This window comes from Harpia harpyja, chromosome 5 (genome assembly GCF_026419915.1).
Source record: "Harpia harpyja isolate bHarHar1 chromosome 5, bHarHar1 primary haplotype, whole genome shotgun sequence".
In the NCBI taxonomy this organism is placed as follows: domain Eukaryota; kingdom Metazoa; phylum Chordata; class Aves; order Accipitriformes; family Accipitridae; genus Harpia; species Harpia harpyja.
In genome coordinates this window covers 47,206,884-47,222,355 of record NC_068944.1, presented here as the reverse complement: position 1 = coordinate 47,222,355, position 15,472 = coordinate 47,206,884, and the positions used below count along the sequence as shown (strand labels likewise).

Here is a 15,472-nt window from a genome sequence, read left to right as displayed (position 1 = left end):
ACTGAAATCCACAGACACCTCATCTTTCTGCTGGAGCAGGCCACGTGAGCAGTGATGGAGCCACTAAGGGATGGCATAGCTCCTTCTGCCTCTCGTGACTGAGCATATTGGTATTTCAGTCACGTGAGGGAAGAGGAGATAAGGGATCCCTAAAGAAGCAGGGTACCAGGGAGCCAGCTCCAGGCTGCCGCAGCTCACACACCCCTTGCCTTGCCTGCATCTGAGAGATACTTGGATAAGATGGCATCAGAGAGCAGAAACTGTGAGCAATTCTGTTAGACTGCAGCTGGCCTGTGGGTCAGATTACCACCCGAACTCTGCAAGTCTTCATACAGTCCAACAGAATTCATTTAGAACAGGATACAAAAGGTTTAATCTGTTTAGAGGTCTTTTCCAAAAACATTGCCATTTCTCTTTTAAAGGTGGTTGTCTTTTTTTCGTTTGAAAGCATATAGAAAGAAAAGCAAAAGGAAAGCTGAAGTGCCTTTTTACCTGGAACCACAGCCCTACGACACAGTGATTTGATTCTTTCTTACTCCTCTGCCCAAAGGAAAAACTTGACAAAAGAAACGAAAGAAAACTCCTATCCTACCTTTGCCCTTTTGTAACACTGAGAAGAGAGCTATAGTGCAGGCATCACCTGCTACAGGTAGTTTCCAAAATGCATCTCATGCATGATCTGTCAAGGAGAATATTTTCAGTATAAGGTATTTATTTGCCAAAAATACTAGGAGGAGTTACATGGAAAATGCATAATCATTCTGAAGGGAGTGGGCATGTTTTAACAGATCCTTTTATAGTTTTGCAAACTGAAGTTTTGTTTCTGAAAGCAGTAAGGATCCAAGCAAGAGAGAGGAAACAAGCAGCGTGAGCTTATTTAATTTGCTCATTCATCTTGGTGATCTTAATTAGGGAAGTTTGAACATGAATTTCATTGGGTGTTTGCCTCCAGCTAAAGACTTACACTAGCACTGGAGCAGGAAGAGAAGGCCTTTTTTAAGAAGCCAGAAGGGATTTAAAATATCAGAGAGAAATCCTGTCTGTTGAACATAACTCATGCTACATGCTTGATCAACCTTAAATAAGAGTGCTTTGGGAGGAAATATATGCGTTAACGTTTTGGCGGCAGGCTGGGAGTTATTTCACAGTAGGGTATCAAGTAATGATTTTGTCAAATCTTCCTCTGGATAACCTTTAGAGAAGTGGCTTTTAGAGACTGTAGTGGTTGCTATTTCAGATCCAGCTTAGTGTTTTATTTGGAAACCCACAGGTTCACATAAACCGACCCAGTCTTACAAATCGTGCGGTTGAACCTTCCATGGCTTTAGGCTGCTGCTAACCATTCTGGCCTTTGGAGAACCAGTCATTCTCCCAGCTCATCTTCAGTGACCTTCAAGGCAGTTATTTGTCGGACCTCTAAAGAGTTGTCCCATGGAGGAGTCTCTATTTGGGGTAGCCTACGCCCATCATGCATTGCCTCAATTCTGTACAACTCTCAAATGCAGAATTACAATGACAGAGCAGGGAATTCTAAAATATCTTTGTGGTGGGCTGTTGGGGTTGTGTTTCATATTTGTAATACCTACATATGCCAAGAATATGTGTAGACTACATGTCCTTAATGCAATGTAAGGAACCACTGATGTTCATTACTGAACAACCACGATGGCACAATTGTATGGCCCTGTGTCTATAAGACTACTCTCATTTTTTACTCCAATCTTTTATCAGAGTAGAAATTGATAATGCATACAGGTATTTCTAGGGCCATCCATACAGAAGAATAACAAATGCAGACACTTTTCTGCTGGTTGCCACCCATCCTCAGGAGTTCCCTCTTTCTTCATGGCCACATGCCTTTTTGCTCCTTTTCTTTGCATTTTCTGCTGCCAAACACTCACAAGCATATGTACAACTCGTTCTTCTTGAACAATGCACAGTGAAGTTTCCTCCTCCACATAGTTCAGATTCCTGAGTGGCCTTGCATGTGCCTTGGTTTGGGCAGTTGCATGAATCTGATTTTTTGTTTGGAGGTCATTCTTATTTCATTTATGAGGATAGTCAGTTCTACTAACATAAAGGAAGGGTAAAGCCACTCCAGCAGCTTCTGTGGCACTATGCCTAGCCCTCACCACCACCTGGAATACTCTTATCGCTTAAGTATACTGTAAGTTTTACTAATATTAACCAAATGAATGCTACTGATTCAACATACTGAGACTTTGTAGCTGTGAGTATAAATCCATCATTTTGCTGGGAATCCTGAGGTCGGTATAAGCCAAGTTCTGCAACTACATTCATCTGACTGCCCAAATCAGGAATTTCTCTGTATATCATGCTGTGTTTTTTTCTAAATTTTGTGATTTTGTCTTACTCTGAAGTACTGACCAGATGAGCAAAGATGATTACTAAAATCATATGGATTTAATCTTGCACAATTCATTTTTTTTGATAATGCAGCTGAAAAGATGTTTGGTGTTAGCGGATCTCTCTTTTTCTTGATATGTTTTTCAGAAGTGGTTTTTTTTTTCCTATAGCAGTCTTGATTTTTGAAAGTGTTTAAGCTTTTTTGCTCTGAAAATTTTCAGGTAACAACACAGACCCCCACTTCATTAGCAGATACTCAGTTCTCCAGCCTCCTCTATCAGATACTGCTTTGCATGCTACCCACATCTCTTAACTGACAAATTTCTCACTTAAATTTGGATGAGCCTGACAGATTCACTTCACGCAGTTGTAATTCATGCTTGTTATGGTGTAAAATTTACACTCGGAGATGTAACGCTGAGTGCTCAGAGAACAGCATGGAGCGCATCCTCAGCAGAGGGAGGAGAAGGGCTGGCTGCCACCTCGGCCTCCCCGTCCCCACTGGGTCGGATGCTCCGCGTACGCACTGGCAACAGAGTGCTGGGTGATTCCGTAGCAAGTAGCTGCGGGCAGGTACAAATCTTGACTTCTACACAAGCAAGAAATGTTTCCACACATTCTGCTAGAAGGACACTTACTTTTTCTAGGCCTGTAACTGAAGTGCCCATGAGCTTCACCTTGCCCCACATCCACTTCTTACTCCACCCAAATATACCTGAATGTCCGTAGTGCTTTCTGGTTTTACAGATGAGCTTACAAGCAAAGTTAGCTTTAATAAAACTGAATCAAAGCTGGTTTGGGTTTTAGCTGAAGCAATACTTTGCCTTTTGTTTTATTCAGGTCCTGTTTTGAAGGCTTTAGTAAGTTTTCCTAAAATTCTACCTTTTATTTTACAAACAGAACATTAAAACACCTTATACGTACTTGGAAAGCAAAATAATAGCTTTATCGTGGTGTGGAGTTGGAAGAAAAATGAAAATAGTTCAATGTTCTTTTGATGACTGATGTGCTATAATAAGACCTGGTAAATCCCCCTGGGCTTGTCTGCCCTTTCGTATTCCAGGCCTTTAGGTGATGAGATGGGGAAAAAGAGAAATGCTGAAGAAACCGGGCCTGCATATTGAGAGCAAATTAGCATCTTGCCACCAAAGCTTTGGCACTGAGCTCCTTTCTAAAGAAAAGAATACTTCACGTTTTACTTTTGTTTAGGGCATTCTGGAGAGTTTGGATTCCTCCTCATTTCTTAATACTGTCACCTTTATAAATCAGGCAAATTATTGTTCAAGCTTTTTTTTATGACAGCATTATTGCCTTATGCTGGGAAAGCTTTTCAAGTCTTCTGTTTTGGCTAGAGAGCACTTGTGCTAGATACAAGCATGCACTCTACATGTGTTTTTCAGTAAATTATGCATTCTGGGGAAGTGTTTGTCACATACGAAGGGCCTAGACTGCCCAAATGAGGCTATAACGTTGTCATCTGGCCGTAACCCAAAATAAATATTATCCCTGATATGACTAAATTAGACTAACATCACTAAGTTCTTAAATACTCTTAAGCGTTCTTGTTTCCTTCTGGGTTGTGTCTTTTTCAATCAGTTAAGCAGGCTGATGCACTCACTTTGCACATCAGCTGTAGTGAGGCAGCCAGCCATTTGTTAATGTTGCAGCCTGTCTGCAGCAGGCTGAGCGTCAAGTGCAGCCAAGAGTTACTCTTCCCAAATGGGTTAATCGATCCAAGGCATAAGCACCCTTTGGGGTAGATACCATAGTCACCCTGCAGCTTTGGGTTAACTTGTGGAAGTGGCAACATATTTAAATTATTTTTAAAATGTTGACATTTAAAGTAGTGAAAAAGGTCTTTTTTTCTCCTGTCTTTAATGACGAATCAAAGAACTATTGAAATAATCAGCTCTGTTAGATAGCAGTTCCCCTTTGACTGCCTTTCCTTCACATAACAGCAGCTCGGCTGGTTCAATCCTTGCTTTTCTTCTCAGCCTGAAACCTCGTTTGTGTTTAAGACATGCCACATACAGGAACTTAAAATGTTATTTCACAGTCTCGGTCCAGTAGCATGGCAAAGAGAGTTAAGGGCTTAATGCTTCTCTTCCCAGGGAGAGGAGTTGTCATCTTCTCGTCAAAATGACTATATCGAATACAAACAAAACACAAAACTAGCTAAAGTTGAAGGCCACAATCTAATGTGCCAGTTAGCAAAAGATACAGAGACATCAGAGAAGAGAGTTCAGGCTATGCCCTGACCTGCCGCACAAATGAGTATATGAGCATCATGTAGAACATCTGTGAATGGCCACGACGACTGGGAGAGGTGCCTGAGGACTGGAGGAAAGCAAATGTCACTCCTATCTTCCAAAACGGCCCGAAGGAGGACCCCAGCGGTGCCCAGTGTCAGGACCAGAGGCAATGGGCACACGTTGAAACACAGGAGGGGAGGTTCCCTCAGAACATCGCGTTTTCACTGTGAGGGCGACCGAGCGCTGGCACAGGTTGCCCAGAGAAGCTCTGGAGTTGTCACCCTTGGAGATATTCGAAAGCTGTCTGGACGTGAAGCTTCTTGGAGCTGGCACAGCTGTTCTTCAAGGATGGTTTTTCAGAGTGGCGGTGGTCCATGGACTCCTATGTTTAAATGTCCTCTCCTGCTAGTCACGGCTAACTCCTGCCTTCCCCATCTGCCAAAGCCCTTGCGTGACCTGCCCTGGCTTGTTGCAGGCTAGCACGGATCTGGCTGTTAAGTTGCTTGACCCAGAGAAAGACGTTTAATAGGCCTGGCATGGTTTGCTTGGGATCACTGAAGTGCCGAGCGGGCGTTGGCGTGTGGTTTCGTTGCCTCTCGTACTGAGGGCCGGACTTTGCTGCCTGTGACTGCGGGGCTCGTGCGCCAATTTGGGGTCCCGTTCGCTCCCAGAAGACCACCGCTGTGCGCACAGCAGCGTTTGGGGGGCGGCAAGGTCTTCGGCGAGCTGAGGGAGGACGCGTCGCCCCGGCGCCTGGCGTTCCCCTCCGCTGGGCGAGCAGCGGGGAGGCGAGAGCCGGCGAAGGCAGCAGGCAGCTGCCTGGCAGCTCGAGCTGTGAAAGAGCAGCGTCGGCTCGAAGTCTTTCTGCCGTGCCCTTTGCACCTCGGGCCGCGGCTTCCTTCGCACACGCTGGCTCGCCGGGGAGCTGAAGTTTCATTTGCCGACTGAACGACTCTGAAAAAGTTCCCCCCCGTCCCAATTAGCGTCGCCAGTCGCCCACCTCAATGGCGGGTTAAACCGAGCCGCCGGCTCAAGTGGTGGGCGCGGGTCTGGGCGGGGGGCAGGCAGGGGAGCCGCCGGGCAGGCAGGGGAGCCGCCGGGCAGGCAGGGGAGCCGGCAGCGCGCGCCGGGGGGGCCCGGGGGGGCACCCGCCCCTCTCCAGGGCGCTGGACCCTTTCAAGCGAGCTGCGGCGCGCCGGGTTCTTGTGTGAAAAACAAGGGGCACAATGCTGGAGTCGTAACCTCCTCACCCCTGACGGCATGGGAAAGTGCACTCCTCAGCTGTTGGGTATAGAAAGGCTGCTGCAGGCATGAGAAATGTTCATAAAAATGCCGTTTAGAGCCTGCCCTTCTACTCCGCACATGTCATCTTGCCTATCAAGCTGCCTAATTGGAAAATTAGGCTGGCCTTAATTTAGAGGCCTGAAAGTTCGTGCCAATAATTTCCCAGAGACTTTTTTTTTCCCAGTTATTATCATAAATGGTTTCAGCACATTGGAAATCTTTATCAGAAAAAAAAATTAAAAAATACATCCTGAAAGAGCAGATCCTTCATTTCAGAGAGATTCTTTGATTTCTGTGTGTGAAATTGTATTGTTGTGCATCCTGTGAATGATCATCCGGCGATGAATGTGAGCCCCCATTGTTTTCCATGCATCATTCCTTATTGGACTGTACGTGGAGAGCTGAGCATACTTTAATTTACAGCATGTTCTAATCTCATATTGGAGCTTAATGCACCTGCTATTTTCCATCTGCTGAGGCTCTGAAAACAGCAGCGGGCAGAAGCTGCCTTGCAGGTGTAAACATTTTCCCCCCGGGGTCTTGCGTCTGTGGGCACCGCTGATCCTGAGTCACCTAAGGAGACCTGAGATGGTGTGCAGGATCAGGCTGGCTGGTTGGATCCTTCCTGACTTTGATCAGGGCTCAGCCTTGCAGTTAGCCACATCCAGACAGCTGCGGTCTACATCTTTGAAATCTCCGTTTCAGACTCTGTTTAGATGACATGGTGAAGATCTCCTCTCTGTGCCCAGATGCTGTCCGTCTGAGACCCCTGATGGGGTAAAGGCATCGGTCGGTGACCATGCACGCCGGGCTGTCTTGTTTATCCTTGGCTGTTAGGATGAGGAAGAAGGATTTCAGCTGACTCCTACTTGTCCTCTGCGGACGGGAGCTGTGCTCTGCAGCCAGCTGGGCAAGAGCTCACAGAGGCAGCAGGGCAGGGTGGCTTTTGTTGCTCCCACCGTACGTGCCAGCAGTTGGCCGCGTTGGAAGCTGGACGGGCTGACAAACCCTCTCGCTGTGTCTCTTGGCAGCAATAGGAGTGGCCGACGTGTACAGCAGGGACTAAAGCATGACTTGATAAACCTGTTAGTCGTCCGGATTTTTATCCTGTTGCTGAAAGCTGCACACACGAACCATGGGAGCGGGAGAGGTCCGTATCGAAGATGATTTTCAAGGTCAACATTGGATAACTTAAGATAGATGCAGTGTGCTAAGGACATAGACGCATCCTCCCTGGGTCCTGCTGAGCCATCTGGAGAGGCTGCTGCTCTTGCACAGCTGCTCTGCTACTTCCCACCCCACAAACTCACTCCCAGGTGAGTTTCCAACCAACTTTGACCCTGCTGTTTGTACAATTTAAGGCTAATTGGTCATTGTGGTTGCTTGTTTCGGAAGATGTGCTTACAGGGGCAGGGGCGGGGAGTGGGAGGGAGGGAGGAAAGGCATCTGGCATGAGTTGGGGGCAGCTGCCTTTCCATCTCCAGGAGAAGAATGCTGCTGAGCACTGGGGCAAGAGGATGCCTGTGAGTGAGGCCACCAGGCACAGCTTAGGGGCAGCATGCAACCCCAGGGTTAGGGTTTGGCAGGTTCAGCCCTTCTCTTGGTGAAGCAAGCTATATGTGTGAGCAGGACCCCAAGCCTTCATCTTCCCCTAAAATTGTCACCACACGCAGGCTGGGGTTGAGATCCAACGCTGATGCAGAAAGACAGGTTCACCTAATGAATTGCCAGCACCAATTACAAGAATGATTTTCCTTGAACTATCCTATCCATCCAAGCCGTGACAGCCCTGACAGCCTTGGTTAGGCTCTGGCAAGGCTGTGGAATTAAATTTTCTGTGAGTTATACTAATGTCAATACAACTTCGCACATTGCTGTGACTGACCCACAAATCAGAAGGGAAGCAAAGGTTGGATTCTTACAGGTGAAAACCAAAACATTAGGGTAAAGAAAATACAGAGAACAAAGTGAAAACAAAACAAAGCAAACAAAACTCCTGCTCATCTCGGGCTCTATCTGCCCTTCCCGCAGGCGTATAGTGTTGCACGGGAAGTCTCCCTGCCACAAAGCACCCGCACGTCCCTGAGAGCATCACTGCCATTTCATCCTGCTGGAGGGCAAAGCCAGGCCCAGATGGGACTCACAGAGCAAGGGGTCCTGTCTTCATGAGAAAGAAGTGCCGTTATTGTTCCACGTTTATTCAGTGGTTTTGAAGGGGCAGGAGGTCTTCCGGGAGCAGGATTGAGTCTCAGATGCATGAAGCTGGGCAGAACAAGAGCATCGTCCTTTGTGCAACCCAGAGAGGTGTATAACGTACAGTATGGAGTACAAAGGTGCATGGGTACTGGGTGGAGAAAATAGGATGTAAAAGGTGTATTTCTTCAATTGACACAGAAAGATAAAAGCGTGCTGCTGGCCGTCTGCAGCAGTTCCTCTGCCAGCACCTCACTGCATCTCCATTCAACACTGTGGTAAGACCCAGAGCTCAGCCAAGTCCCTCCTGTAAAAGGGCCAATTACAGCGTCTCTGACCTTGTTTTGGGTGCCTTGTTTGCTGGTAGCAGTGAGGGCACCAGGCTGGAAGAGCTGCGACTAAGCACTTTGATGCAAACCACAGTAGCACCCTGTGAGCTCTGAAGATGGGCAGCTGGAGAGGACCTTTTCCTGGTCGTTAGCCCCAGCTCACCTGCTATTTATAGAAAAGCACAGTTGTATGTACCTCTTACCCTGTTCGAGCTCCTTGGCATGGGACTTGGCGGCCGGCCTTGCCAGGGATGTAGCCTGTCTACCGCCTTTTCATCTGGGCAGGCCCGCATTTCACCAGCGTGAAGTTAACGGGAGTTATCCTCCCTGCCTTCCACCACTTACAATGGAAATTAGTTCAACAGGATGAAAGGTTGATGATGGGAAAGCATGTCAGAAAATACAATGCAGAGAACACAACTCTTGGGAGAGAGCCGTTTGTTTTGTTATTTGAAAGGGCTCAGGATTTAGCCAAGGGGGCGTAGTTATAATTTACTTTAAGGGATGCTGACAACTGCATTTGTCAAGTTAGATTATGGTCATACTGTCATAAAGGATCACTCTGTTGTTTTACTGCTAGTGTATATATGCATAAGTACTTTGGGCCTCAGTGAGGATAAAAATATGGCTCTGATGTGCGAAAACCCGTACTGCTGCCTAAATTTCCACGCTGCTACATGGCCCTTTGGTCGCAATGGGACTATTCAGTGCATACGTTTGAGCACTTGAATGGATTTTAAGTCTTTGTAGATCTGAAATAGCTTGACCTTCTGACAACCACCCTCTCTTGATTACTTTTCCTAAATACAGGCAGACTGAATGGGATGTGCCCAGACATTTTCAAATAGATGTGATCTCAGTGCTGAAGAGCTTGGGCCGACACAGGCACCTTGATCTGCCCGTACGTTCAGAGGTAGGTACTTGTTTAGCCAAGTGACCTCGTGCCTTAAAACTTATGTTTTGCTATTCATTCTCATGACTTCCCTACTAATTTATGCTACTGTGCTTACACAGAGTATTACTACTTGCCATCCCCCTTTTATTTCTCTTCATTTTTAATTTCAAACTCTAAAAGTCTGAGGACTGATATATGTTTTTTTATCTTTTCCTCAGAAGAATGCCTGTCACTATTTATATTTCTTAATCAAATGTTTTCTTCCTACTAAAAGACCTGCATATTTAAAAAAGCCAAGTACTTCCAAGAAAGCTGCCAGAACTACAGCCCAGCATGTTTGCTGGGGGGATGATGCTTAGCAAGGGTACAGGCGCTTCTGGGGTACTGAGCCATATGGGAGAACTCTGAACCGTTTCAAGCTCCTGACATGAAATATAGTCCCTCTCAGGCTGCGTACCAGTGAACACGGGCAGACCCCTGAGTAAAGCGAGTCTGATTTGAATGTGAATGACAGGACTTTGCTGCAGTTGTCCACACTGAGGTGCTAGTGAAGAAACAGCTTGGTCCTTCTGAGTTTGATGTTGTGTTTGTGCCAGATCTCTTGCCATTCCTTCTCTTGGTGGGAAAAGAGGGATGAAGAACTGAATCGCTGCACAGGTAGACAACTGCCCGTGCTGTTTTTTTCCCGTTACTTTCCAAATAACTCTCTCCCTTCTGCCCCATGTTTGTTATTCTTCATGCCGTGCTCCTGAAAAGTAGTAGCTGAGCTTAGGAGAGTTCAGTCATTCCACCCTGAAGGGTTATTTGGAAAGAATTATTTTCTGCATGAGGGTGGGTACATTAAGCCACACCTCTCGCAGCCAGATAGGCAGAACGGGATGTTGGCAGTGCACATCTAGTTCACTCGGAGCGGTCTGTGGATGCTCATGCCAGGAACTCGGTGCATGCTCACCTGAATGGAGGCCCTTCTGGAGCGCTACCTTTGGCTTTTTAAAAATCAGGTTTAACTGGCAAACCCTGAGTTTATTATATGATGCTACATTTTTAGTATAGGAATACTCCAGTTTTGAGTCTGGCCGTGCATTTGATTCCTGTGAAACACTTGGCCATGGCTGCAGGAGCAGGTAGGTTTTTAGTCACTGGAACTTGCTCGCTGGCGTCCAGGTCTCCCCATCTTCTCAAGTTCCCAGTCCCTTGACACTTAAGCTAAATGAGACACTGTTGGGCTTTTCCCGGTGCTTTTTGCTCCCAGAAGGACATGTCGTTAGGCGCGCGCATGCTGCGACAGCCGGGGTCTGGCCGGGGCGGCGTGGGTCTGGCCGGGGCTGTGCCGGTGGCACAGCTGTGCTGCCCGCCCCGGCACAGAGCCAGTTCTCCCCGGTGCAGGGGCTGGTGGGCACACCTCAAATTAGCCATGTGGCCAGCGTTTAACCGCAACATTACCGATTCGCATCCGAACAGCTGACAGCCTGAATAATTTACTGCATGCAAATGGTGGGACCTGCTGTCTCTGTTAGTGCTGGGATCTGATTGCCACAGCCCATTAATCGTAATTGCTAGTTTGTGCTGACAGGAGCAGGGCCGTCACCCTGTGGGCGATTAGGCAGCTACCGGGGAGACCGTCCCCCTCCTTGCCCTCCCCTGCAAGGGGGCTAGGGCTTTTTTCTTCCTTTTTTTTATTTAATTGAACTGCAAGGCCAAACCCAGTGACTCCCGACTGCTGTGGCCCCCGGGAAATGCCAGGGGAAGCCCCCGCCCCAGGGGAACATGGTTGCTTCGGGGCCTAATTGGCGCCTGAGGGTTTTGTGAGGGCTGCCCAGGAGGCGGACGGGACACGGGGTGCTCGTGGGAGAAGAGCTTCCCGGGCACAAGTCCCGCTGCGGGGGATCAGGGCCACCAGCCCCGTCTGGCTTGCAGGGGACCGTCCCCCAGGGCCTCCCTGCCTCTCTGCAGTGTGGCGTCCAGCACCACCATCGGTCCAGTTTTAAATGGCTAAAGCAAAGGACCATCCACTCCCTGGCTTGTCTCTCAGATTTCTTCGCCAAGAAGCTTCTTCATGACAGCCCAACTTCTCTTTTCCTTTTTTCTTTGCCATATTCAGCCTATCTTCCCTACCCTTAGCTGTGCCATCCGTACAATTGCTCAGACACTCACTCTGCATTGCTCAGGTACCTCCTCTGCTCTGTAAACCCTTCATGTTCTTCTGCAAAGCAGATTTGGTCCTTGGTCTTCTTTGTTGATCAATCAATCAACTCGTTGTGAATGCACTAGCTTTCAGTTTTGGGAGCTTTTGCAATGGGGGGAATAGCAGGAGTAAGCCCCCAAAACACAGCGGTTGTGATGTAGTGGGGTATTTGTAGCTGCTGCTCAGCTATCACAGCTGTCCTGAGTGCCCGGGAGGGTGGATTGCCAGCAGATACGGTTGGAGCAAGGGGGAGAGGCAGAAAAGAGGAGAGGAAGCTTTCTTCCCTGCAAAAGCCTGGGAGAGCGGGCTAGAAGGAAAGGAGGGAGGGAGGCGAGAATGTACGACGGTGGGTGCAGGGGACAGGGAACGAGGGAGGAGGAGGAGGAGGAGGAAGAGGCGGAGGCAGCAGAGGGACCAGACAGTGGGCCAAGAGCTCAGGCAGCTCCGGAGCAAGCCTGGGCCTGGGGAAGCTCCTCGCCAGAGCTGGGCACGAAGGAGCAGGGCTGCTCGTTTTGGCTTGCAATGACAAATGATAGTTTTTCAAGTTGTCACCTTCTAACTGATGACTGCATGAGAGTGCGAGCCTACATGAACAACTGTCGTTGGAATGGCTGGGGGATGCGGCGAGCTGGGGGAAAAAAACCCTCTGGAAATGGTGTCACGAGCCTGTTTGGCATCTCTAAGTATGTGAGCTATTTCAGGTATGTTTGCTAAACTTCTCCGTTACTTGCCAGCACATGATATAGTTATGCCTGTGTGCACGTGCATGCTGTATATAAGAGGACATGTATCCTGGTGCAATGATACACAGGTTTCCTTTAAATCTGTCATGTCAGGCCCCCATGTATAGCAGATGAAAATGAGATGTGCTGGTAGTTTGCGGCTCTTGTTGATACAAACTGTATTTAGTCTTGACCAGCTCTTGGACATTTGAGAAGTGGAAATTATTTTTCTTGTTCCTTTTCTTTATGTACTCTATAGCACAAGTAACAAATAGCAGAAGCCCTCTGTTACTCACCTCCCCTCCCTGTCAACCCATGTGCTTACAATACACAGCTGAATCCAGGCAAAAATTTTGGAAAATCTCTGCTAGGGGGAAGACATCATCTGATCCCTTCCTTAATTAGAACATAGGCTTGATTTGTCTATCTTGAAATGTGAAAGGCATTTGTATGTTAAGCAAATACTTAACAAAGGCTTAGTTCAACCCTGCACAAATGTATGCAGCTCTCCTGCCTGCTCAGTTTTCTCAGGAATATGAGCGTTAAGGGTGAGATGCAACTGGTTTACGTCCTTCTGGTGCTGAGAAAAAGAGATGATTGAGAGCAGGTGTGATAGAGGTCTATAACATCGTTTTATGGTAGGGATTGATTGTTCTTCCAATGCAAGCAATAGGGGCATCCAATGAAGCCAGCAAGAGGCAAGTTCAGAGCAAACAGAAGAAAAAACCTTCTCCAGATGCTGCGTAGCTAGCTCCTTGCTGCGGGATGTTGGAGAGGCTGAAAGCGTGCACAGCTTGAAGGGGACACTCTACAAATCGAAGGAGAGGAAAGCTGCCAAGGGTTGCTAAATGCACAGAAGCCATTGCTGGCTGAGGCAAATCTGCCAATGGTTGGAAGCTGGGCAATGCTGGTCTGACCCAGTCCAGCTGTTCTTGTCTCAGTCATCCACCCCAAACAGGGGATCTGCTCTCAGATGAGGTGTCTGGGCCACGTCCTATGTGCTGCATCAACCAGCTGTGGTTGGGTAAAACTGATCTTCATCCATGACATTAATCTAACCCCACCATTCCTCTGGATGGGCTTCAACAGCACTGTATCCTCCAAGGCATTTATCAATGCCTATCTGTGTTTAACCTAGGAGCAGTGCCTGGCCTGAAAAATCACTTTGCTTGAGCTGGCCTGTGAAGGAGAATGGGCATCTTCCTAAAAAAAAAAAAAAAAAGAAAAGAAAGAAAAAAAAAAAGAGGTCACAACATATTGAATTTGACATCCTCTTTACCCAGATCTCCCACCTCTCTGAGGCCTGGCACACACACCTCTTCTGAGCAATCTTCCCTCAGTCAAAAGCTGCCCTGAGGTCTGCGGGTATTTCCATGGCTGAGGTGATTACTTTGCCTTCATGCGGAGGAGGAGTTTGTCCCCAAAGCCCTGCTGCTCATGAAGCCTGTGGGATTGCTCTGGCTCAGAGGAGCTGTTTCCCATCGCACATAAATGCCAGCCATGGAGCTCGAAACTGCAGCTGCCACCTTGTACCAGTTTAGGCCTCCTCAGAAAGCACCTTCAAAATTGCACTAAAATAGGGATGAAAACCTACTTGGGGGAAAAAAAACCCCAACAACAACAACAAAACCAACTCAACCAAAGCAAAACCAAGCAACTTTTTAAATTCAGTTCTCAAATTTCATGATTTTTCATTGTTTTGATCTGACACAGCTTATTTCTGAATGATGGATGTGGTGTAGATATCTAGAAATCTCATTTGAAATGCTAGAAAAGTGTACTTCTCCTGAGCCTATTCCAGCTTCATCTTCCACATCTGTCTTGTGCTGGGACCTGTTGTATTGGCCAAGGCATGGAAAGGTCCTCAGCAGTTCTGCAGGTGCACAGGCTGCTAAACACAAATGTTTCTACAAGGACAAATTCACTAAACAATTTTAATTTGGATATTTTTCTCTCTTTGCTTAGGTGACCTCTGAAATGTATCTCTGCGGTGGTGGGATGTCCCACGCGCCTGCCGGCTCTGCATTGCACCATTTTCTATGTCTTGGCGCTTCACTCCCCTTTATGCTTGGCTTGTATAAGGAACTATGCAACATAGCAGCCTGGGGGATGGGCAGGAAGAAGTGACACTCTGATTGACCATTTTACATAATCTTTAACAATAGAAGGGGTTTAGTGACTTGGTACAGCCTGTACTCAACATAAAACCCAGTCTGTTATCTAGAAGTGCTTAGATGGCGAGATAAACTGTTAATGCTAGTGGAGGAACATTACTAAATAAGAATACAATGATGATATTTTTTTTCCCCACTTCCACTCTTTTTTCCTTATTTAAAATGTTCCCTTGAGCATTACCTGATAGACTTGAATCCTGCATCAGGTCATTGTTTTGATTGGACAGGCTGAGATCTTTTCCTTATTTTAGCTGATGCTAAAATTGCATTTTTTTCCTTCTTTTCTAAGTAACTCAAGATATAAGCTAACCAAAACACACATGTGTTCCAATCTGATAGAAAGCAGCTTTTACATCCTAAGAAGTAAACCCTTGTTCCAGATTACAGGGATATGTATTATCTAGTGATATTAATACTTAAGAAAAAACTTTATATAATGAAAATTTCCTCCTTTTTTTTTGCTGAAACTCTTGCTGAACTAGCAGCTGTTGTACTCCATACCAGGATGTATACTGATGGGTGTCTAAATAACGTTTACATTACGTAAATTGCAGACAAGAATGATACTAGGGCAGTCTATCACCAGAGCCACCTTTTGGGGCTCGTCATGGAGGAATTAGAAAGAAACCCATCTGCAGTCACCCCAGAGGTGCCCGCATTTGCCAACTGAGTGGTGGGAGAGCAGGGCTCTTGGCTTCCTTGTATTCAAAGGTGAGGGGAATGGAGTCAGGCTGCAGCACCCGTCCTTCGCATGTGCACCTCACTTCTCGATTCTGCTGGATGTCCTCAGCTCTGCAGAAGGAGGATGTTCTCCAAGACCATGCTTCTGCCCTGGCATCAACGGAGGGATGGATGCCCTCACGAAACCGGCCCTTCCCAAAGAGCCCCTCCGTGGAGTCAGGGATGCTTGTCCACATGCAGGACATCTTAGTGGGTCTGTCACACCACACGTGCATCACCTCCGTGTCAGCTCCATCCTGCCCTGCCGGGAGGGCGAGTGATGTGGGGCCTGGAGGGCACCAGGGGCACTGCTGCAGAGGGGATTGGTTGGCCTGGTGGGAATGTCATGTT

The 15,472-nt window shown here is 47.3% G+C and overlaps 1 long non-coding RNA gene across 1 annotated transcript; it reads left to right on the top strand.

Annotated features, from left to right (window-relative positions):
• Positions 1–6,698: 6,698 nt before the first annotated feature.
• Positions 6,699–14,900, top strand: LOC128142501 (uncharacterized). The gene is made up of 3 exons (XR_008235423.1): positions 6,699–7,219; positions 9,236–9,338; positions 14,193–14,900. It is a non-coding gene; the product is annotated as an uncharacterized LOC128142501 (long non-coding RNA).
• The last annotated feature ends 572 nt before the right edge of the window (positions 14,901–15,472 follow it).